Source organism: Enhydra lutris, unplaced genomic scaffold, assembly GCF_002288905.1.
Source record: "Enhydra lutris kenyoni isolate GAN:26980312 unplaced genomic scaffold, ASM228890v2 scaffoldscaffold20, whole genome shotgun sequence".
Classification (NCBI taxonomy): Eukaryota; Metazoa; Chordata; class Mammalia; order Carnivora; family Mustelidae; genus Enhydra; species Enhydra lutris.
The window spans coordinates 20,464,873-20,491,154 of NW_019154104.1; the positions used below are offsets into that span (position 1 = coordinate 20,464,873).

A 26,282-nucleotide genomic window follows, 5' to 3' on the forward strand; every position below is an offset into this window, starting at 1 on the left:
GGAGAGAGAGAATTTCAAGCACATTCCCTGCTGATCAAGGAGCCCAACACAGGGGCTCAATCCCACAACCATGGGATCATGACCTGAGCCAAAACCAAGATTCAGATGCCCATCCAACTGCACCACCCAGTGCCACGTGAATACATGGTTTTTAAAATACACAATTTAGGGACGCCTGGGTGGCTCAGTGGGATAAAGCCTCTGCCTTCGGCTCAGGTCATGATCCCAGGGTCCTGGGATCGAGCCCCGCATCGGGCACTCTGCTCAGTGGGGAGCCTGCTTCCTCGTCTCTCTCTGCCTGCCTCTCTGCCTACTTGTGATCTCCACCTATCAAAAAAAAAAAAAAAAAAACCTTTAAAAATAAATAAATAAAATAAAATACACAAATTTTCCCACTGTCTGTCAATAACTAAGCATTTTCCTAATCACTGAGCTTTGTCTACTTAACTCATTTGCTGTTCTTCTTTTATAGGAATAATAAAATATTTTAATTTAAAATTTTGGTTATGATATTAAAATATTTAAAAACCCCTCATACATAAATACTAACATGTTCTCTACTATCTCCCCAACCTCATCCCAAAGAGCAGGCTCATTTTGATTGTACAAGTTGAGTATTGTGGAAATGGGTACTCTTACACATTGTTGATTACTTAGAGTATAAGTTATAACCTCTTAGGGCAATATGAAAATATCAATTAAAATTTTATTTAATTTTTAAAACTTGGGGTTTACATTTTGTTTTAAAGATTTATTTATTTATTTGTTGGAGAGAGAGAAAGAGTGAGCATGAGCGGGGGGTTGGGGGGTGGAGGAGGCGCCAGGCAGAGGGAGAAGCAGGCTCCCCAGAGAGCAAGGAGCCTGATGTGAGACTCCATCCAGGGGCCTGGGATCATGACGTGAGCTGAAGGCAGATGCTTAACCCACTGAACCACCCAGGTGTCCCTCAGTTAAAATTTTAAATGCACTTTTCATTTGATCAGAAATTTTACATTTAAGAACTACGTTTAGGGGGACTTGGGTGGCTCAGTCAGTTAAGCATCTGATCTGCTGATCTCAGATCTAATCTTCTAATCTGAACTGCTAGGCATGGAGCTTACTTTAAAAAAAAAAAGAAAAAGAAAAAGAAAGAAGGGAAAAAGGGACTTACATTTAAGGGGCCCCTGGTGGGTTCAGTCAGAAGAGCGTGTGACTCTTGCGGATTGTGAGTTCAAGCCCTACACTGGGTATGGAGATTAATTTAAAAAAATAATAATCTTTAAAAAATAGTAGGAGGCAAACCATAAGAGATTCTTAATTATAGAGAACAAACTGAGGGTTGATGGAGGGGAGGTGTGCCTGGGGAGGTGGGCTAAATGGGTGATGGGGATTAAGGAGGGCACTTGTAATGAGCACTGGGTATTATATATCAGTGATGAATCACTAATTCTGTTCCTGAAACCAGTATTACACTATATGTTAACTAACTGGAATTTAAATAAAAACTTGAGACAAAGAAGAATTACATTTAAGTACATTCATAGATATACTGGCACAAGTGGTCATTAGCATTGTTTGATTGCAAAAATCTGGGGTGCCTAAGTGGCTCAGTCATTAAGCATCTGCCTTTGGCTCAGGTCATGGTCCTGGGGTCCTGGGATTGAGCCCTGCATCGGGCTCTCTGATCAGGGGGAAGCCTGATTCTTCTTCTCCCATTCCCCCTCTCTCACTGTCTCTCTCTGTGTCAAATAAATAAAGTCTTTTAAAAATATGATAGCAAAAATCTGGAAACAAGTTAAATGCCCATCATTCTGGGATTCGCTTAAGAAATTATGACATCCAGGGCAGCCCTCTCAGGTCCCTTCCCTCTTTGGGAGCTTTATACTGTATCACTCCATAAACTTTGTACTTTGTACTGTATCACTCCATAAACTTTGAAAAAAAAAGAAAGAAATTATGAAATCCATTAAGTGGAATTCTTTGCTACTCTTAAAAAAAGAACAAGGTATACCTATATTCATACATTTGATAAAATTTTTTTAATATCTGCTATGTGCTGGGCATATGCTAAGTGGTAAACAAAAAGACAGTTCTTGCTCTTGTAGAGTTTATAGTCTCCCCATGGGAGTACAGACTTAAATTAGGTATTTGCTTTAATAATATATGATTTTAGGGGCACCTGAGTGGCTTAGTGGGTTAAGCCTCTGCCTTTGGCTCGAGTCATGGTCTCAGAGTCCTGGGATTGAGCCTGGCATCGGGCTCTCTGCTCAGCAGGGAGCCTGCTTCCTCCTCTCTCTCTGCCTGCTGCTCTGCCTATTTGTGATCTCTCTCTCTCTCTGTCAAATAAATTAAAAAAAATTTTTTTTTTAAATAATTTTAAAAAATATGATTTTAGATTGAGATAAATGCTTTTTAAAAAGGGAAGGCTGTAGTTTAAGAAGTTTATGAGATGAACCTGGAAAGAAGTAGGGTGTGGCCTAATAGGCCATGTTAAGGATTTGGAACTTTAATAGGAAACTACTACATGGTGTGTGGTTTTTTTTTTTTCATTATTTATTTTATTGTGATAAAATACACAACGTAAAATTTACCCTTTTAACCATTTCTATGTGTACAGTACAGTAATACTAATGACATTCATATTGTTGTGCAGTCATCAACACCATGCATCTCCAGAACTTTTCATCTTCCCAAACTGGGACTCTGGGTGTGGTGTCCTTTGGAGGTAGTCTATAGTGGATGTGAAGAGTTTGGTGAGAGATTATTACAGGAATCCAAAGGAGAGATAATGTTTACTCTGAACTAGGGTGATAACTGTGGAGAAGAAAAGAAATGAAGTAAATTGAGAGATAATTAAGAGATATAGCCAACAAGAATTGGAAATGGACGGAATGGTGTTAAGGATGACACCTAGTTTCTTGTCCCAAACTGATGGAGGTGATAATCATTGACATAGGATACATTGAAAAAATATTCTGTGATATGCTCACATAGAAAGATAACTATAATGTATTATTAGGTCATAAAGGCAAGGCATAGGACAATGTATATAATATGATTCTGTTTATAGTTAAAAAGAAAAGCAAGGAAAAGCAGGTATATAGATATCTGCTTATATATGTAAGAAATATCTGTAAGAAGACACAAGTAAATCTGAATTATAGAATGGGAATGAAGGATTTGGGATCTTTTTATTTTTCAATGTATTATCTTTTGGAACTAGTGATATTTCTCATGAGCACGTATCATATTTGTAATAAGCATATATGTATGTTTTAGAAACCTCATTCACAGGATTCTGAAAGGCTGGTATTATAGTATTGAAATAATTGAAGTAAAGTTAATTGAAGCACTTTCAATTGGCTGTGAAATATACAGCTTTTAAGTATTTTTTTTTAAAGATTTTATTTATTTTGACACGAAGAGAGCACAAGTGGAGGTGGGGAGAAGCAGGCTCCCTGTAGAACTTGATTCTAGGACCCTGGGATCATGAGCTGAGCTGAAGGCAGACATTTTAACTGTCTGAGGCACCCAGGCACCCCAGCTTTTAAGTATTTTGTGTGAGACAAGTAAGATTCAATATCATTCAGTGCTGCAGTCATTTATCATAATAAACAGTTGATGGGACGTACTTTAGAGATAAAAATATAAGATGTAAGATTTACATGTTATGCAGGCCGGGGAGCTTATTTAGGGTGTTTTTTGTATAGTCTTCTCCAAATGCCCTCTTGTAAGCCTTTCTACAAGACATTCATCCTCTCTGCTATGTTGTGGCTCCCCATCCTTTATCTGCCTTTCCTTCCCACCCCACACACATATACAAGTGACACATGGTTGGCTAGGAGAATCAGAACCTGAAATTATTTTTGGTAGCCTAAAAATAGATAAATTTCCTCACTCAAATATAGCTGGGCAAATAATGTCTTATCTGCCCTTGCCTTAGGGACCACTGAATTCTGAACCTAATGAGTTGGCATAAAAACTTACCCAAGTTGACAACTAGGAGGGTGGTGGTGGGCATGCTCACTGAGAAAGAACATGTTTGAGAGTAGAGAAGATGAATTCCTTTTGAAGTGCCAATGAGATGTGTGCATGCAGATCCCCACTTACCACAAGCACCGTGAGTTTTTTTTTTTTTTTTAAAGATTTTATTTATTTATTTGACAGACAGAGATCACAAGTAGGCAGAGAGGCAGGCAGAGAGAGAGGAAGGGAAGCAGGCTCCCCTTGGAGCAGAGAGCCCGATGCGGGACTCAATCCCAGGACCCTGAGATCATGACCCGAGCCGAAGGCAGCGGCTTAACCCACTGAGCCACCCAGGCGCCCAAGCACCGTGAGTTTTGATTTTGAGATTACAAATAAATTCTAGTAAGTAGGTACGTTTGCAAATATGGAATCCTTAAATAATGAGGGTTGACTATGTATAACTTATCACTGAAGTCATGAGTAAGTGAGATTGCCTAGAGGAAGTAAGAGGAGGGGAAGGCCTAGGACAAATGTAGAAGGGATAGGCAGTGAAATGTGTATCTTCAAAGGAGAATAAGAATGAGAGGTCTCAGAAGGCAAGGTTTCAAGGAAAGAGAAAGTGGTCAAATGCTATGAAGAGATCAAGAAAGAAATGAAACTTCATTAGATTAAAAATCTGAAAGTCTTGGTGACTTTGATGATAGCACTTACGGGGAGTCATGAGGATGGGATTTAGATTGAGGAGTGAATGGGTGCAAAATAAAGAGGAAGATGACAAATCTAGAGATTACGAATTCAAGAAGTTTGTTTGACAAGGTTGTATGAGTATGGGAAGGGGTGGAAGGGAAGTATTAAAAAGCTCACAAGAAAACTTTTGGTGGGGGCGCCTGGGTGGCTCAGTGGGTTAAGCCTCTGCCTTTGGCTCGGGTCATGGTCTCAGGGTCCTGGGATTGAGCCCTGCATCGGGCTCTCTGCTCAGCGGGGAGCCTGCTTCCTCCTCTTCTCTCTGCCTGCCTCTCTGCCTACTTGTGATCTCTGTCAAATAAATAAATAAAATCTTAAAAAAAAAAAAAAAAAAAAAGAGGGGCGCCTGGGTGGCTCAGTGGATTAAGCCTCTGCCTTCAGCTCAGGTCATGATCCCAGGGTCTTGGGATCGAGCCCCGCATCTGGCTCTCTGCTCAGCGGGGAGCCTGCTTCCTCCTCTCTCTCTCTGCCAGCTTCTCTATCTACTTGTGGTCTCTGTCTGTCAAATAAATAAATAAAATCTTTAAAAAAAAAAAAAAAGAAAACTTTTGGTGTTGATGGCTGCTTATTCTATTGATTGTGACTATGGTTTCTCAGGTATATACAAAAACTCAGCAAATTGTAACTTTATATATAGTTCGTTATATGTCAGTTATATCTCAACAAGGTGGTTAATTTTTTTTTTTTTAATGAAAGAGTTTGTTCAAAGGATAACAGAAAGGCAGAATAACAAAGGGAGTGTGAGGTTGAGAAACTGTGTGTGTGTGTTGTTTTAAAACGGTTTTAGCAATTTTATTAGATGCAGTTTACATATTATAAAGTTTACTCATTAAAGTCTATAAATCACTGGTAGTTTAATTTTATGTTGAATCTTGTGTTTAATGTAGGAGAGACTTGAACATAACTAAAGGGACTTTATAAAGAAGCATGTAGAGAGTGGATTAGTTTTAGATAGAGGAAGGATGCTGCTTCTATTATAAAGTAGCAAAGGTGGGATATGGGGCAAATAAATGCACTTAAATTTATGGTGTTGGTGGCTTAACACTGATGGTGTTCTGTTTTTTTTTTAAGATTTTATTTATTTATTGGACAGACAGAGATCACAAGTAGGCAGAGAGAGAGAGGAGGAAGCAGGCTCCCTGCTGAGCAGAGAGCCCGATGTAGGGCTCGATCCCAGGATCCTGGGTATCATGACCTGAGCCAAAGGCAGAGGCTTTAACCTGCTGAACCACCCAGGCACCCTGGTGTTCTATTTTATAGACATATTTTCTCAAGGAAATAGTGAAGACATTTGTAAAAGAGTGAGGAGAGAAGTTGTGGAGTTAGGTTTTAAAGACCGTGAAATAGCTACTCCGTAGAATGGGAGATCTAGAATACGCAATTACCGGGAATAGAAATGCGATTACTAGATAGTAATCAAGCGAAACAACTCATTTGATCTCTGCCATGTATGTTTAAGTGTACTGGTGCCTGGGGCGCCTGGGTGGCTCAGTGGGTTAAAGCCTTTGCCTTCAGTTCAGGTCATGATCTCAGGGTCCTGGGATCGAGCCCCGCATCAGGCTCTCTGCTAGGCGGGGAGCCTGCTTCCTCCTCTCTCTCTGCTTGCTGCTCTGCCTACTTGTGATCTCTCTCTCTCTCTCTCTCTCTCTCTCTGTCAAATAAATAAGTAAAATCTTTAAAAATAAATTATACTGGTGCCTATGTAAGTATAATAATTTAGTATTACAGTAGTGATTAAAGTGGGTTTCAAAGCTTGTCTTGCAATTCTGCTAGGATAATAGAGGAGGAATTTTGATGTTAGAAGTCAAATATTACCTGTAAAAATTAATGTAGTGGTTCGCAAAGTGAGGTCCCCAAAATCTTTTGTGGGATCCTGATATACTTTCAGTTCCAACTATATACCTGTGTGAAGCCATAGTTTTGTTTTGCCTTTTTTTTTTTTAATTTTATTTATTTATTTGAATAAAGCATGAGAAAGTGTGAGGGAGCACTCACACACAAGTCAGGGGGAGGGGCAGAGGGAAAGGAAGAAGCGGACTCCCCGCTGAGCAGGGAGTCTGACCTGGGGCTCTGTCCCAGGATTCTGGGATCATGAACTGAGCTGAAGGCAAATGCCTAACTGACTGACCTACACAAGCGCCCTACCCATTGTTTCTTTATATACTTCAGAACAACATATTCTGACAGATTGAATGTAGATGCAAATTTCAGAATCCAGTTTTCTGTTAAGCCAGATATTAGATTTGCAAAAATGTGAAACAATGCCACTCTTCTCTCAAAATTGTTTCACTTTGGAAAATACAGTTATTTTTCACTAAAAATGTCATTAATGGGAGATTCATGCTCTTTTCCTTTACAAGTCTTCCAGATACTCTGTATCCCTCTCTATGTATGTATCTTCAGTAAACTCTGCTTTCACTTCTTGCGGGCTTGTCTCTGATTTCCATTCTTCCAGAAGCCAAGGACCCTCTTGGCTGGTCCTCTGGGACCTCCCTCTGGGTCTTCGGACCTGACCTGCCTGCATCACTAATTCATGGGACATTGTGGAAAGTGCTTAGAAAGATTTACATTGTGGATAAAAATTTGCCCTAGACTAAAATCTGCTCTGACTCCACCTAACAAAGCTTAAAATCAAGCCTCAGAATTATCAAAATGCCTAAATGTATCCCAGAACAAAGGTCATGAATATTTAATAGGAATACAATAGTATCAGCACCCAAAAAGGTTAAATTTGCAATGTCTGGCATCCAGTTCAAAATTACCAGTCATGCAAAGCAGCAGAAAAATATAACCTATAATAAGGAGAAAAATCAAAGAGACATAGGCCCAGAAATAACCAATGCTAGAATTAGTAGACAAGGACATTAAAACTTGAACGTAATATCCCCTATATTCAAAAAGTAGAAGATAATATAACACTGTAGTTAACTACATTGGAACTAAAATTTTAAAAAAATAAAAACTTTTAAAAGTTAAAAAATGGAGGTGCCTGGCTGGCTCAGTTGGTGGAGCATATGACTCTTGATCTCAGGGTCATAGGTTTGAGCCCTATGTTAGGTGTAGAGATTACTTAAATAAACTAAAAAGAATTTTTAAATGTCATTTTTGTTAACATGTAGTGGGGTTTATTATCATTTTTCAATGAATTCAATTTTTAAAAGTGAGATTCTTAGTTTTAATTTCTAATATAGTAAAATTATATAACTGACCAAACAAAAGTGCTTTGGAGTCTTCAGTGTAATGGGTCCTATGATCAAAAATTGTGAGACCTTCTGATTAAAACAGTATGCTTCATCAATTAAAGTAATATACTACTTGTAATTGCTTACTAACATTATATTTTAAGATGCTAGTATTAATTTTCGTTGTTGGGATGCCTTGGTGGCTCAGTCAGTTAAACATCTGCCTTCATCTCAGGTCATGATCCCAGGGTCCTAGAATCAAGTCCCGCATTGGGCTCCTTCCTCTGTTAGGAGCCTCCTTCTCCCTCTGCCTGCCACTCCCCCTGCTTGTGCTCGCTCTCTCTCTGACAAATAAATAAATAAAATCTTTAAAAAAAAATTTTTTTTTGGTTGTTAAAATAAATTAGTGGAATCTAAGCCAGTTTATCGATCCTTTGATTTGTAATTAAAATCTTAATTCTCTGATTATGTAGAACATATATGGAATGCTAAAATGGACCTTCTATTGGTTAGATTGTGGATTTCATAGTATCTTTAAATTTGGAAGGATAAGACTTAAGGGACTGGATACAGAATTCATGCTTATTAGTATTGCTTATAAGTTGATCTACTTTAACTCACTGTAGAGATGGAAGGACTTCTTATCCCATTTAAGGTTATAATAATATGGGACGCCTGGGTGGCTCAGTTGGTTAAGCAGCTGCCTTCGGCTCAGGTCATGATCCCAGCGTCCTGGGATCGAGTCCCACATCGGGCTCCTTGCTCATCAGGGAGCCTGCTTCTCCCTCTGCCTCTGCCTGCCATTCTGTCTGCCTGTGCTTGCTCTCTCTCCCTCTCTCTCTCTCTCTCTGACAAATAATTAAATAAAATCTTTAAAAAAAAAAAAAAGGTTATAATAATATAATAACCCATTTAAGGTTATAATCCTAAACCTAGTTTATGTTTAGTTTTTATTTATATTTATATTTAATTTATATAAATATAAATTATATAAATATTTATATACATATGTAAATATATAAAATTATATATAAATTTATATAAATATAAACTATTTTTTTAAAAGATTTTGTTTATTTATTTATTTGACAGAGAGAGAGATCACAAGTAGGCAGAGAGAGAGGAGGAAGCAGGCTCCCTGCTGAGCAGAGGGCCTGATGCGAGGCTCGATCCCAGCACCCTGAGATCACGACTTGAGACGAAGGCAGAGGCTTAACCCACTGAGCCACCCAGGCGCCCCTAAATATAAACTATTTATATTTAGTTATAAATCCTAAACACATGGAAGTGTGCTAGTATGTACAAATAGGGTAGACCAAATGGAGAACTGAGCATATGAATGCTAGAATTGCATATGTTTACCTCCTGGACTAACATTGCTGATTAAATGTTCTGCCAAGTTGTTCTGGGGCCCAATGTTTTTTAAAAGATAAGGATTGCCATTGTGCTAGAAGTTACAAGAGATAGTATTTTAATAACAGATTTTGCGGGGGTTGGCCATTAGAACAGTAACACCAAGCAATTCTTGGACATCAGCAGAGTGAGAATTCAACCTAATTGTGACACTGTCTTACCTGCAGATAGCATCAGATTCCTCAGTTTTAGGGTTCAGGCCTATAACACTTTCCCCTTGCCCCCCACCCCATACTTCAGATACCAGTCACAAGGCCCAGATTGTTTGTTACCTATGTTTCTGAATAATGGTTACAGATTAGAGATCCATTGATCTCCTTAGGTTTAATTAATTTGCTAGAGCCAGCTCACAGAACTCAGGGGGAACACTTAATATTTAACAGTTTATGAAAGGACATGATAAAGTGTATGAATCAATGGTGAGATAAAGAGATACATGGGGGACCCCTGGGTGGCTCAGTCCGTTAAGCATCTGCCTTCTGCTCAGTTCATGATCCTAGGGTCCTGGGATTGAGTCCTGCCTTGGGCTCCCTGCTCAGCAGGGAGCCTGCTTCTCCCTCTGCCTGCTTCTCCTTCTGCCTCGTGCTCCCCCTGCTTGTGTTCTCTCTCTGTAACAAATAAGTAAATAAAACCTTTTTTAAAAAGAGAGAGAAATACATAGGATGAAGTCCTGAACAAAGTTGCTTCTGCCCTCATGGAGCTTGGGGCCTGGCTTGGTGGCACATGGAAGTGTTCTGATTCCCCAAGTAGGTAAGCTCTTCAAAAAGAAAGGCCAGGGGCGCCTGGGTGGCTCAGTGGGTTAAGCCGCTGCCTTCGGCTCAGGTCATGATCTCAGGGTCCTGGGATCGAGTTCCGCATCGGGCTCTCTGCTCGGCAGGGAGCCTGCTTCCCTCTCTCTCTCTCTCTCTGCCTGCCTCTCTATCTACTTGTGATCTCTCTCTGTCAAATAAATAAATAAAATCTTAAAAAAAAAAAAAAAGAAAGGCCAAAAACTGTCTTTTGGAGGCATCTTTACATAGTCATAATTGACTAAATCATTGACTGAATCTTCAGTCCCTCTTCTCTCTCCAGAGGTTAGGAGGTGGGACTGGCAGATCCAAACCCCCCCCCCTTTTTTTTTTTTTTTAGATTTTATTTATTTGACAGACAAAGATCACAAGTAGGCAGAGAGGCAGGCAGAGAGAGAGAGGGAGAAGTAGGCTCCTCACAGAGCAGAGAGCCCGATGCAGGGCAATCCCAGGACTCTGGGATCAGGACCCAAACTGAAGGCAGAGGCTTTGACCCACTGAGCCACACAGGAGCCCACCCCTTTAATCACTGTTTGGTCCTCCAGGCAACCAGCTGCCTCCCTTAAATGCTTTCCCAAAGTTGTCCCTTTACATAGCAAAAGACACTTTTATCACTTCTAATACTCAGGAAATTCCAAGGATTGGGGGAACTGTCAGTCAGAAACTGGACAAAGAGCAAATATATATGAGAAATATATTGTGGTCATCTGAATGACCAAATCTGTACTTCTTGCAGATCACAGTATCACACAGGCTTTTCTTATTTTGCATGTAACCAAATAGCCATGGTACAGAAAGTAGAGCTCTTGCTATTTCAGTATTTCTAATAGCATAGGTCCTAATCCACTGGTTTACCTACCATATAACAAGTGTCATTTGTAATTTCAGAAGTTTTGGGTGCACATTGTTAATGCCAAATGAAAAGTTGCTAACTGTACTTTATCAAGAAAGTACAAATGCACAGAATAAAAAGTAAAATGGGAAAATACAGATACTAATGGAATTTTTAAAATTAAGATTCTATGCAAATAAACTTGAAAATACGGATAAAATTGGTAATACCCTTGGGTTATGTAAATGACCAAAACTGCCTCCCCCCAAAAACTAAAAATATAAAAAGACTAATTCGTGTAGAAGAAATACTGTAATATGTAAAAGAATTATCTACCTTCTTTTTTCCACCTCCCACCCCTCACATACGAAGGGAACTATTAATTTAACCCTAACCCTAATTGTGTGTGTATATATATATATAATGGAGTTAGAGTCCAATCTAAATAATGACAAGTTTTTAATCCATTCTAAGTGTCTAGTAGCACATTCAGATGTCCTACAAGAAGCAGAATATCCTCTATGCATACTACCTACAAGTAATTTTCCAAGTTATTGTTACCAGAAATGCCTCCATATATTTCTTAAACACTCCCCTTTGCGAAACCACTGGTATAGGGCCTTACAGATTATTTTAAGGACTTTGGCTTTTATTTAGAGTGAAATGGGAAGCCATTGGAGAATTTTGAGCAGGGGAATGACTTTATATAAATTATTTAAAAAAATTTTTTTTAAAGACTCTATTTATTCATTTGACAGACAGAGATCATAAGTAGGCAGAGAGGCAGGCAGAGAGAGAGAGGGGGGAGGAAGCATGCTCCCCGCTGAGCAGAGAGCCCGATGTGGGGCTTGATCCCAGGACCCTCGGATCATGACCCGAGCTGAAGGCAGAGGCTTTAACCCACTGAGCCACCCACGTGCCCCTATAAATTATATTTTTAAATGATTACTCTGATTCTTGTGCTGAGAATCAGCTGTAGAGAAGAGCAAGGGTGGAAGCAGAGAGATCAGTTAAGTAGCTGTTGTGAAAATCCATTCATGAAAGATGATGATGATTTCCATCAGGGTGATGGTAATAGAAGTGGTAAGAAGGGGTCAGATTCTGGATGTATTTTGTAGATAGAGCTGATAGTATTTATTGATGGATTAAATTGTGAATGTCAATCAAGAGAGAGAAGTCAAGGATAGTGCAAAGATTTTTGATCTGAGCAGTTGGAAGGGTAGACTTGCCATATATTATTTTAGGGAAGACTGTTGGTAGTAGAGTAGATTCGTGAATGAAGGATAATATGAGCATTTAATTTTGATTCTATTATAAACGGTAACTTTTTTAAATTTCATTTTCTGCTTATTGCTGTTATAGAAATAAAATTGACTTTTCAAAAATTGAGATATAATTGACATATGACATTATATTAGTTTCAAGTGTACAACATAATGATTTGGTATTTGTATATATTACAAAACGATACAATTGACTTTTTTTATTTTTAATTTTTTACAGATGACTTTTGTATGTTAAAATTGTATCTAGTTTCCTTGCTAAACTCACTTATTCTAGTAATTTATTTGTGTATTCTTTTGGGTTTTCTACTAATACAGTTATATAATCTATGAATAATGTTGTATTTCTTACATTCTAATCTTTATACTTTTATGTATATATGTATGTATGTCCTTCATTGCATTGGTCAGAGACTGATGTTTATAACTTTGGGTAGAATTGGTGATTAAAAAGAATTCTTGCCTTATTCTCAGTCTTACCACAGTTTATCAGATTAAACAAGTTCCCTTCTGTTCTTGGTTTAAAAATTATTAAAATTATGACCACCTCTCTGCCTAAATTTTGAGATGATTACATAAATTTTATCTTTAATTCTGTTGGTAAATTATACTTGTGATCTTTTGAATAGTCAGCTAACCTTAACATTCCTGGAATAAATTCAACTCATTATAGGCAGATACTGATCAAGTTGAGTTTATTTAGTATATTTCTAGGTTCTCTTTGGTAATATTTTGTTCAGAAATTTCACATCTATGCTTTTGAGTCAGAATGGACTGTAATTTTGCTTTCTCATTTTGTCTTTGTTAGATTTTGTGTTAAATGAACTGAGGCTGGATTACAGTTTTAGCAAGACTCTACTTCTGGTTTACTTCTGGTATGGGGACGTGCTTTTTGTGTGTTTAAGCTGAGATACTTTAGTGTTCACTGGAACCTATTCCTCTGGTTGGTCCGGAATTCTAATTCTTTACTCTTCAGCAAATTGAAAATGCCAAAAATTCATTCTTTTTAACATGTTTATCTGTTTCCTGTAATTCTTGTGAGTTGGTTTTTAGACACCTGATCAGATTTAATTTATTAAGTGTTGCAGAATGGTGATACTTTAATTAAAGCGTTGCAGAATGGTGTCATCCTTTCTTCACTTATCAGCTGTAATATTTCTATAAAGCAAAATCCCCATATCTACTGCTTGGTTAGCAGTGGTACAGTTTAACTAGAAAGTTAGGGTAATTTCATTTATGAAGGAAATATTGAGCCATAAGCAACGTTACCAAAATGGTTGATTGTTCATTTGATCAACTTTTTTTTTTTAATAACATTGTTAATGTACGTAAGACCAGTAAACTATAAACCATTACTTAAATAGGAGAGTTGCAGAAGTAATGTGAGATAGTAAAAAGAAGATAGTTGAAAGAAGAAAGATCTAGGAGTGAAAAGATCAAAGGTCTATTCCTGGCTCATTTAATTTACTAGTTACATGACCTTGTGCAAATCACTTAACTTTTTTGACACCAGTGCCATATTTGAAAGGTGAAGGTTTTGAGTCTCCTTAAGTTCTTTCTAACTTTAAACTCCTGTGATTAGATTTAATACATATACTTAGTATAATACATATACTCGTTCAATGTAATCGTACTCGAAATTTATACATAAAAGTAATCTGTTATAATTTGACTTAACTACTCCTCTTTAGTTAAAGAACCCAAACAAATTTTGATATCATGTTCTACACATCTGCATCCTGTATTTGGAATATAATACAGGTTATGTATATCTGATAATATGCCTTACACCTTACAAATTGATTATGATGTCATTTTTTTGCCAGTCTTGGGAACTGTTAACTGTATGCTCTCTCACATCAGAGCTGTGCATTCCTTCTCATGGCCTACATTACCAAAACAAGGGGGGAAGTCTACTTTTCAAATAATTTTTTTCAAGAAAAGGGAAAATGACTTAATTCATCCAAGAATGAAATTCCACACACTAATTTTTCTAAAGTCCATTTTTGTGAATGAAAGTCCCTTACTCAGAGGGAGTTTGGAAAAGACATACAGACAAAAGAAGTCCTGGTGTCAAATATTTTAGCCATTAAAGCATAAATCAGCTGCAATTCTTCAGTGAGATAGTGTCTCAGAAGAGAAAAGAGACTTCTTTAATAATGTTTATTTCAGTGGGCATGTTTTTCTCATCATCTAGGAAGGCACAGCACTGATTTCCATCTCCACATTCCAAAATAGATTATGCAGTCTATATAGGAGATATTTTTGTTCTGTCTTTTCCATTAAGTCTCCCCCACCTTTTTTTTTGTTGGCATAAATACCCATAAGTGACCAGTTGAACTGATCAAAATGATGGCATAAAATCCCTTGTAAACACTTTGAAACCTATATTCGTATCTCAGCAACTAAAGGTAACTCTGAGACCCTAAAACCCTACTTTCTCATTTTATTATTTATTTATTTGAGAGAGACAGTACAAGCATGAGGGGCAGAAGGAGAGGGAGAGAGAATGTCAAGCAGACTCCACCCAGAGCATGGAGCCTGATGTTTTAACATTAATTCTATAGGTCCGGACTCATAAAAAGGAGAACATTAGAACTGAGAACCCATTGTAGAACCAGAACCTTCAGTGGGATTTATAATCAGTGAAATAGAGAACTAGAAGAAAAAGCAAAAAACAAAACAAAACAAAAACCGAAAAAAATTAAAAAAAAAACAAAAAACAAAAAAACTTGCCTCTGCTCACACCCTGGGTGAAAAAGAGGCGTCTCCCACCAAAAATTGAAATCATTGATCTGGACTTTATATGCTATAACCTGCATGGTGTAAGAATCCTGAGATTAATATACAGTAGGTCTTAGGCTACAAATACTCCTGTGGTACCTTTTAGAAGCAAATGTAAAACCACTGTATAATCCAGAAGGCATGATTTTTTTCCAGAAAAGTTGAGCTTCAGTAAAGATGAATTTACAATTTAAAAAAGAAAGTTATAAATCATATGTGGAAGTGATCAGCAGTTATAATAAGGATTATACAATAAAGGACAAGAAGATTAGCACTGTAAGAACTTGAATTAATAGACTATAGAGGACACTATAAAATATGTATATATAAAATCATTAATTCAAACCATAAGGCAAAAATAAGACAGTGAAAAAGAAGGAATAGATAGATCTGACAATCAAATCTAAGCTTCTGAAAATGAAAAATACTGTTACTATGACTGAATTTAGTGGGTAGATTCAGTAGTAGATTAGACTTGTTGAAAAGAGAGGTGGTAAACTGGAGATAGATTTGATGAAGTTACCGAGGGTGCAGCACAAGGTGATAAAGAGAAGATCCAAAAAAGAGATGAGGAAGCCTTTGAACAAATTAAAAAGGCCCATAGTACTAACAGGCCTAATGAGAGCTCCAGGAGGAGAGAGGTAGAGGATTTCATTTATTTTATTTTTTTTTTTAAGATTTTATTTATTTATTTTGACAGACAGAGATCACAAGCAGGCAGAGAGGCAGGCAGAGAGAGAGGGGGAAGCAGGCTCCCTGCTGAGCAGAGAGCCCGATGTGGGGCTCGATCCCAGGATCCTGGGACCATGACCTGAGCCGAAGGCAGAGGCTTTAACCCACTGAGCCACCCAGGTGCCCCGAGGATTTCATTTAAATCAATACCTAGGAATAAACCTAACCAGAGAGATGAAAGACCGGTACTCTGAAAACTATAAAATACTGATGAAAGAAATTGAAGACAATACAAGGAAATGGAAAGACATTTCATGCTTATGGGCTGAAAGAACAAATATTGTTAAAATGTCTGTAGTACCCAAACATTCTATACATTTAATGCAATCTCTATCAAAATACCAGCAGCATTTTTCACAGAGCTAGAACAACCAGTCCTGAAACTTATATGAAACCACAGTAGACCCCAAATACCCAAGGCAATCTTTAAAAAGAAAAACAAAGTTGGAGGCCTCGCAATTCCAGACTTCAAGTTATATTACAAAGCTGTAGTAATCAAAACAGTATGATGCTGGCATAAAAATAGATCATAGATCAATGGAACAGAATAGAAAACCCAGAAATAAACCCATAGCTATATAGTCAATTAATCTTCAACAAAGCAGGAAAGAATATCCAATGGGGAAAAGACAATCTCTTCAACAAATGGTGTTGAATAAACTGGACAGCAACATGCAGAAGAATGAAACTAGACCACTTTCTTATACCATATACAAAAATAAATTCAAAATGCATTAAAGACCTAAATGTGAGACCTGAAACCATAAAATTCCAGAAGAGAACACAGGTGGTAACTTCTTTGAAATTGGTCATAGCAAATTCTTTCTAGGTAGGTCTCCTGAGGCAAAGAAAACAAAAACAAAATGAACTATTGGGACTACATCAAAATAAAAACCTTCTGCACAAAAAAGGAAACAGTCAACAAAACTAAAAGGCAACCTATGGAATGGGAGAAGATATTTGCAAAAGACGTATCTGACAAAGGGTTAGTATTCAAAATCTAAAAAGAACTTAAAGGGGTGCCTGGGTGGCTCAGTGGCTCAGTGGGTTAAGCCTCTGCCTTGGGCTTGGGTCATGATCTCAAGGTCCTGGGATTGAGCCCCGCATCGGGCTCTCTGCTCAGGAGGGAGCCTGCTTCCCCTCTTGCTCTCTGCCTACTTGTGATCTTTCTCTCTCTGTCAAATAAATAAATAAAATCTTTAAAAAAAAAAAAACTTAAGAAACTCAAAACCCAAGAAACAAATTACCTAATTAAAAAATGGGTAGTAGACCTGAATGGACTTTTTCCAAAGAAGACATACAGATGGCTAACAGACACGTGAAAAGGTGACTAGCATAACTTATTATCAGGGAAATGCACATCAAATCCAAACTACAGTGTTATCTCACACCTGTCAGAATGGCTAAAATCAACAACACAAGAAATGATGGGTGTTGGCAAAGTTGCAGAGATAAGGGAACCCTCTTGCAGGGTTGGTGGGAATGTAAACAGATGCAGCCATTCTGGAAAACAGTATGGAGGTTCCTCAGAAAGTTAAAAATAGAATTACCCTGTGATCCAGCAATTGCACTACTAGGTATTTACCAAAAGAATACAGAAATACAAATCCAGAGGCATATATGCACCCTGATGTTTATAGCAGCATTATCTACAATATTCAAATTATGGAAGCAGCCCAGGTGTCCAACGATTGATGAATTGTTAAAGAAGATGTGGTATGGGGGCGCCTGGGTGGCTCAGTGGGTTAAGCCGCTGCCTTCGGCTCAGGTCATGATCTCAGGGTTCTGGGATCGAGTCCCGCATTGGGCTCTCTGCTAAGCAGGGAGCCTGCTTCCCTCTCTCTTTCTCTGCCTGCCTCTCCATCTACTTGTGATCTCTCTCTGTCAAATAAATGAATAAAATCTTAAAAAAAAAAAAAAAAGAAGATGTGGTATGTATATACAATGAAATATTACTCAGTCATAAAAAATAATGAAATCTTGCCATTTGCAATAACGGGAACTAGAGAGTATAACGCTAAGTGAAACAAGTAAGGAAAGACAAATGCCATATAATTTCACTTAAATGTGGAATCTAAGAAGCAAAGGGAAAAAAGAGACAAACTAAGAAACAAACTCTTAACTATACAGAACAAACAGATGGTTATCTGAGGAGAGGTGGGTGGGGGGTGGGCTAAATGGGTGTTGGGGATTAAGGAATGCATTTCTTGTGATGAGCAGTGGGTGATGTATAGAAGTGTTGCATCACTGTATTTTACAACTGAAAGTGATATGACATTACTAACTGGAATTTAAATAAAAACTTAAAAAATAAAATATAAATAGGTAAAATGAAAAGAAATGAGCAAAGGATGTAAACTGATATTTCCCCAAAGAAGATATACAATTGGCCAATTAGCATGTGAAAAGATAGATTAGGAGCATACAAATCAAAAACACAAGATAACTACTTTACACCTGTTAGGAGGATGGTATAATTTAGAAAGAAAGAAAATGAAGTGCTGGTGAGCATGTGGGGAAATTGAAACCCTCATACATTTTGATGGGAATGTTAAACAGTGCAATGCTATGGAATATATTTGCTAATCTAGAAAGAAATGTACAAGAGTGTATTTGAAGGCTACCATAAAACTTCAGAGACAAAAGACTTGAATAAATACTGTAGATGGAATAGGTCAGTATTATCAGTTTTTCTCAGCTAGTGAACTTAAGGCAATCTTAATTAAAACACCAAAGGTTTGGGGCACCTGAGTGGCTCAATTGGTTAAGTGTCTTCCTTTGGCTCATGTCATGATCCCAGGGTCCTGGGATTGAGCCCTGAGTCAGGCTCCCTGCTCAGCGAGGAGTCTGCTTCTCCCTATCCCTCTGTCCCTCCATCCCACTTGTGTGCCCTCACTTGCTCTCTCACAAATAAATAAATAAAATCTCAAAAACACCAAGGGTATTTTAGACAGGAATTGAACAGAATTATTCCAAAGTTGATATCAAAGATTAAAGACAGGAAATAGCCAAGAAAATTCTATGGGAGAAAAATTAAAATGATCATGCCAAAACATATTAAAACTTACTTTATTTATTTATATTAATTATTTTATTAACATATAATGTATTATTAGTTTCAGGGGTACAGGTCTGTGATTCATCAGTCTTACACAATTCATAGCACTCACCATAGCACATACCCTTTCCAATGTCCATCACCCAGCCCCCCCATCCCTCCACCCCCCTCCACTCTAGCAACCCTTAGTTTGTTTCCTGAGATTAAGAGTCTTTTATGGTTTCTCTCCCTCTCTGGTTTTGTCTTGTTTTATTTTTCCCTCCCTTCCCCTATGATCCTCTTTCTTGTTTCTCAGATGCCTCATATCAGTGAGACATGATAATTGTCTCTCTGATTGACTTACTTCACTTAGTTTAATACCCTTTAGTTCCATCCACATCGTTGCAAATTGCAAGATTTCGTTTTTTGATGGCTGCATAATATTCCATTGTTATATACCCCACATCTTCTTTATTCATTCATCTCTTGTTAGACATCTAGGCCTTTCCATAATTTGGCTTTTGTGGACGTTGCTGCTATAAACATTTGGGTGCATGTGCCCCTTCGGATAACTACATTTGTATCTTTGGGGTAAATACCCAGTAGTGAGATTCTGGGTCACAGGGTAGCTCTATTTTCAACTTTTTAAGGAACCTCTATACTGTTTATCAGAGTGGCTGCACCAGCTTGCATTCCCACCAACAGTGTAGGAGGGTTCCCCTTTCTCTGCGTCCTTGTCAACGTCTATCGTTTCCTGACTTGTTAATTTTAGCCATTCTGACTGGTGTGAGGTCCTATCTCATTGTGGTTTTGATTTGTATTTCCCTGATGCTGAGTGATGTGGAGCACTTTTTCACGTGTCTGTTGGCCATCTGGATGTCTTCTTTGCAGAAATGTCTGTTCATGTCCTGTGCCCATTTCTTTTTTCTTTTTTTTTTTTTTTCTGTGCCCATTTCTTGATTGGATTATTTGTTCTTTGGGTGTTGAGTTTGAGAAGTTCTTTATAGATTTTGGTTACTAGGCCTTTATCTGATAATGTCATTTGTGAATATCTTCTCCCATTCTGTCGGTTGTCTTTTGGTTTTGTTGACTGTTTCCTTTGCTGTGCAAAAGCATTTGATCTTGGTGAAGTCCCAGTAGTTTATTTTTGCCCTTGCTTCCCTTGCCTTTGGTGATGTTTCTAGGAAGAAGTTGCTATAGCTAAGGTTGAAGAGGTTGTTGCCTGTGTTCTCCCCAGGGATTTTGATGGATTCCTGTCTCACATTGAGGTCTTTCGTCCATTTTGTGTCTATTTTTATGTATGATGTAAGGAAATGGTCCAGTTTCATTCATCAGCATGTGGCCATCCAATATTCCCAAAACCATTTGCTGAAGAGACTTTTTTCCACTGGACATTCTTTCCTGCTTTGTTGAAGATTAGTTGACCATAGAGTTGAGGGTCTATTTCTGGGCTCTCTATTCTGTTCCATTGATCTGTTTCTGTTTTTGTGCCAGTACCATACTGTCTTAATGATTATAGCTTTGTAACAGAGCTTTAAGTCCGGAATTGTGATGCTACCAGATTTGGTTTTCTTTTTCAGCATTCCTCTGGCTATTCAGGGTCTTTTCTGGTTCCATACAAATTTTAGGATTATTTGTTCCATTTTTTGGAAAAAAAATTGATGGTATTTTGATAGGGATTACATTAAATGTATAGATTGCTCTAAGTAGCATAGATCTTTTCACAATATTTATTCTTCCAGTCCATCAGCATGGAACGTTTTTCCATTTCTTTGTGTCTTCCTCAATTTCTTTCACAAATATTCTATAGTTGTCTGAGTACAGATTCTTTGCCTCTTTGGTTAGATTTATTCCTAGGTATCTTATGGTTTGGGGAGCAGTTGTAAATAGGATCAAATCCTTAATTTCTCTTTCTTCCATCTTGTTGTTGGTGTATAGAAATGCAACTGATTTCTGTGCTTTGATTTTATATCATGACACTTTACTGAATTCCTGGATGAGTTCTAGCAATTTTGGGGTGAAGTCTTTTGGGCTTTCTGCATAAAGTATCATATCATCTACAGAGAGTTTGATTTTTTTTCTTTACCAGTTCGGATGCGTTTTATTTTGTTGTTGTGGTTGTTGTTGTTGTCGTCTGATTGCTGAAGTTAGGACTTCTAGTACTATGTTGAATAGCAGTGGTGATAGTGGACATCCCTGCCGAGTTCCTGACCTTAGGGTTGAAAAGCTCTCAGTTTTTCCCCATTGAGAATGATACTTGTAGGTTTTTCATAGATGACTTTTATTATATTGAAGTATGTACCCTCTCTGCCTACACTGTGAAGAGTTTTGATCAAGAAAGGATGCTGTACTTTGTCAAATGCTTTTTCTGCATCTATTGAGAGTATCATATGGTTCTTGTTATTTTTTTTATTAATGTATTGTGTCACATTGATTAATTTGCGGATATTGAACCAACCTTGCAGCCCAGCAATAAATCCCACTTGGTCATGGTGAATAATCCTTTTAATGTACTATTGGATCCTGTTGGCTAGTTTTCTGGTGAGAATTTTTGCATCCATGTTCATCAGGGATAGTGGTCTGTAATTCTCCTGTTTGATGGGGTGTTTGTGTGGTTTTGGGATCAAGGTACTGCTGGCCTCATAAAATGAGTTTGGAAGTTTTCCTTCCATTTCTATTTTTTGAAACAGTTTCGGGAAAGTGGGTATTAATTCTTCCTTAAATGTTTGGTAGAATTCCCCTGGGAAGCCATCTGGCCCTGGGTTTTTGTTGTTGGGAGATTTTTGATTACTGCTTCAATTTCCTTACTGGTTATGAGTCTGCTCAGGTTTTCTGTTTCTTCCTGGTTCAGTTTTGGTAGTTTATGCATCTCTAGGAATTCATCCATTTCTTCCAGGTTGTCAGATTTGCTGGTATATAGTTGCTCATAATATGTTCTTATAATTGTTTGTATTTCTTTGGTATTGGTTGTGATCTCTCCTCTTTCTTTCATGATTTTATTAATTTGGGACCTTTCTCTTTTCTTTTTGATAAGTCTGGCCAAGGGTTTATCAATCTTACTCATTTTTTCAAGGAACCACTTCCTGCTTTGGTTGATCTGTTCAACTGTTCTTTTGGTTTCTATTTCATTGATTTCAGCTCTGATCTTTATTATTTCTTTTATGCTGGGTTTAGACTTTCTTTGCTGTTCTTTCTCCAATGCCTTTGGTTATAGGGTTAGGTTGTGTACATGGGACCTTTCTTGTTTCTTGAGAAAGGCTTGTATTGCTATATACTTTTCCTCTTCAGACCACCTTTGCTGTATCTCAAAGGTTTTGAAAAGTTGTGTTTTCATTTTCATTTGTTTCCATGAATTTTTAAAATTCTTCTTTAATTTCCTGGTTGACCCATTCATTCTTTAGTAGGATGCTCTTTAGCCTCCATGTATTTGAGTTCTTTTCAACTTTTGTCTTGTGATTGAATTCTAGTTTCAAAGCATTGTGGTCCAGAAATGTGCAGGGAATGATACCATTCTTTTGGTACCAGTTGAGACCTGATTTGTGTCCCAGGATGTGATCTATTCTGGAGAATGTTCCATGTGCACTAGAGAAGAATGTTTATTATGTTGGTTTGTGATGCAATGTTCTGAATATATCTGTGAAGTCCATCTGATCCAGTATGTCATTTAAAGCCCTTATTCCCTTGTTGATCTTTTGCTTAGATGATCTGCTCATTTCAATGAGGGGGGTGTTAAAGTCCCCTACTATTATTGTATTATTGTGGATGTATTTCTTTGATTTTGTTATTAATTGGCTTATATAATTGGCTGCTCCCATGTTAGGGGCATAGATATTTAAAATTGTTAGATCATCTTGTTGGATAGACCCTTTAAGTAGGATATAGTGTCCTTCCTCCTCTCTTGTTACAGTCTTTGGTTTAAAATCTAATTTGTCTGATAAGGATTGCCACCCCAGCTTTCTTTTGCTGTCCATTAGCATCTAAATGGTTTTCCACCCCCTCACTTTAAACCGGGAGGTGTCTTTGGGTCTAAAGTGAGTCTCTTGCAGACAGCATATTGATGAGTCTTGTTTTTTTTTTTTTTTTTTTTTTTTTAAATTTTTTACCTTTTTTTTTTTTTTTGGGTTTTTTTGCCCTTTTACTTTGGGGGGGGGGGGGGTGTAAACTGTTGAAAGCTACGATTTTAATGCTATTGTACTGCTGGTAAGGTGACTGTTACTGTATATTGTCTCTGTTCCTTTCTGGTCTATGTTACTTTTAGGCTCTCGCTTTGCTTAGAGGACCCCTTTCAGTATTTCCTACAGGGCTGGTGTTTGCAAATTTTTTTAGTTTTTGTTTGTCCTGGAAGATTTTTATTTCTCCTTCTATTTTCAATGACAGCCTAGCTGGATATAGTATTCTTGGCTGCATATTTTTCTCATTTAGTGCTCTGAACATATCAACCCAGTCTTTTCTGGCCTGCCAGGTCTCTGTGATAGGTCTGTTGCTAATCTAATATTTCTGTTGTTGTAGGTTACAGACTTCTTGTCCCCCGAGCTGCTTTCAGGATTTTCTCTTTATCTCTGAGACATAAGTTTTACTATTAGATGACAGGTTGTTGACCTATTTTTATTGATTTTGAGGGGGGTTCTCTGTGCCTCCTGGATTTTGATGCCTGTTTCCGTCCCCAAATTAGGGAAGTTCTCTGCTATAATTTGCTCCAGTATACCTTCTGCCTCTCTCTTTCTTCTGCTTCTGGGATCCCAATTATTCTAATGTTGTTTTGTCTTATGGTATCACTTATCTCTTAAATTCTCCCCTTATGATCCAGTAGTTTGTTTCTCTTTTTCTCAGCTTCTTTATTGTCCATCATTTGGTCTTCTGTATCACTGATTCTCTCTTCTGCCTCATTTATCCCAGCAGTTAGAGTCTCTCTTTTTTTAATTGCACCTCATTGATAGCCTTTTTTATTTCAACTTGGTTAGATTTTAGTTCTTTTATTTCTCCAAAAAGGGATTCTCTAATGTCTTCTGTGCTTTTTTCCAAGCCGTGCTAGTATCTTTATAATAATCGTCATTCTGAACACTAGTTCCAACATCTTACTAATGTCCATGTTGATTAGGTCCCTGGAAGTCAGTACTGCCACTTGTTCTTTTTTTTTTTTTTTTTTTTTTTTTGAGGTGAGTCTCTCCCTTTTGTCATTTTGTCCAGAGAAGAATAGATGAATGAGAGAACAAAATGCTGAAAAGGTAACAATGACCCCAGAAAAACACACACTAACCAAATCAGAAGAGATCCAAAATTGGGGGGAAAATATAGGGGGGGAAATATATGTATATATATGAATGAACAGGGTGGTAAACAGAATAGAGCCATACTCCAGATTTTGGTTGTATTTTGGTCTGTTAGAAGAAACTGCCTCCCAAAATTTTAAAGAAAGAAAATCATACGCGTGCGCACGTGCGCGCGCGCACACACACACACACACACACACAAATAAGGGTAAATACAATGAATGGATAAACTATGACTATAAATATGAAAATTTAAAAATATTTTTAGAAAGGAATTGATAAGAAGTTGGTTGAAAAAAAGAAAAAAATTTTAAGAAAAGGAGAACATGATCAGGCAGGAAACTAGAACAAACCATACACTAGATTTAGGGTATATTTTGGTCTGTTAAAAGAAACTGTATCCCGGGGTGCCTCGGTGGCTCAGTGGGTTAAGCCTCTGCCTTTGGCTCAGGTCATGATCTCAGGGTCCTGGGATCAAGCCCCACATCGGGCTCTCTGCTCAGTGGGGAACCTGCTTCCCTCTCCCCCTCTGCCTGCCTCTCTGCCTACTTGTGATCTCTCTCTCTATCAAATAAATAAATTTTTTAAAAATCTTTAAAAAAAACTGTATCCCAAAATTTTAAAGAAAGAAAAACTTATATATACACAAAAAATAAGGTTAAATACAATCAAGGGGTAGAATATGACTATGAAAATGAAAATTAAAAAAGATTTTAAAAAAGGAATTAATAAGATGTTGGTTAAAAAACGGAAGAAGAAAAAAAAATTTAATTTTTTTATTCACATATAATGTATTATTAGCCCCAGGGGTACAGGTCTCTGAATTGCCAGGTTTACACACTTCACAGCACTCACCATTATAGCACATACTTTGCCCAATAAAATTTTTTTTAAAAATAGAAAAAAAAATTTTTTTAATTCAAAAAATTAATTTTGAAAGACTAAAGAATCATGGGGAAAAAGCCAAAAATTCTGTGTGCTGTATTCTCCTAGCACTGGAGTTTTGTGTTCTCATTGATCAGTAAACTTGGTCATGGCTGGATGTTCTTGCTGATTTTCCAGGGGTTAGGCCTGTTGCAGTGTTTCTCAAATGTTTCTACCTGAGGTAGAATTGCACCACCCTTGCCAGGGGCCAGACTAAGTAATCTGTTCAGATTCGGGTTTGCTCTTGGTAGCTTTTGTTTCCTGAAAGCTTTGCATATAACTTTGGAGGATGGGAATGAAAATGGCAGCCTCCCAGTATCCAGCCCTGGAGGAGCTGAGAGCTTGGGCCCCACTCCTCAGTGAGACCTTAGAGAAAAGCAGTCCATCAGTCCTGTTTCCCTGGTCTCCGGCTGACTCTGTGCTCACCTGTACTGTGACCGAGCATTTCTGTCTCTGGCACACAACCCCGTTTGGAATGTCCAAACCCAGCAGATTCCTGCAGTGTACTCCCATGCTGCTCCTCCAGGGGGAGGAAGGGGAGTCTCCCTGGATCTGTCACTTGTTGGGTCCTTGATTGAGGAGTAGTGACCTAGTTGTGCTGTGGATCATGATTTATGAAAACCCCAAGCTGAGAGCCCACTCCTCAACTCTGTCTTTGCAGCCAGCTTCCCTGCTCCAATACCTGAGAGCTCTGCCACACTCAGGTACCCCTTGTCTTTCCGTTGCCCCAAGGGACCTGAGACCCCCACTGTCCCAGTGAGGATTCCACTCCCCATTTAGCCTCTGGAGTGATGTTCGTTCTGTGGAGCAGACTTCTAAAAGTTCTGATTTTGTGCTCTGCCACTCACTTGCCGGGAGCTGGCTGATGGAGACTCCCTCCTCCCCCAGCCCCCATAGTCTATCTTCCCGTATATCACCTAGGATTCACTACTCTACATGTCCTGTCTTCCAGAAAGTAGTTGCTTTTCTGTTCGTAGAATTGCTGCTATTCTTTGATCTCCTGTTGAGTTTGTAGGTGTTCAGAATGGTTTGATAACTAGTTGAATTCCTGGGGCCAGACGAAATTTAGATCTCCTACTCCTCTGCCATCTTGCTCCTCCCCCATATTAAAAGAGTCTTAAACTATAATAAGTCAAAATAGGAGTAACAGTAAAACAAAATAGAATGTCCAGGATAATGTAACTTTTAATAATATGTATTTGGCATTTCAAGTCAGTGATTAAGGATAGAGTAAAAAACAAAACAACAGACTAAAAGAATTTAGTAGTATATAAAACAAGTTGCTAAGAATGAGATGTCAGAATTTCTTAAGATGTCAGAACAGTGGTGTAGGTTTTACTATTTTCCA

At 37.9% G+C, this 26,282-nt stretch overlaps 1 protein-coding gene across 3 annotated transcripts in view; it reads left to right on the forward strand.

The window, feature by feature from the left end:
• Window positions 1-26,282, forward strand: part of LOC111148519 (NUMB, endocytic adaptor protein) — a 187,584-nt gene that overhangs the window by 115,905 nt on the left and 45,397 nt on the right. The gene's annotated exons all lie outside the window — the stretch shown is intronic.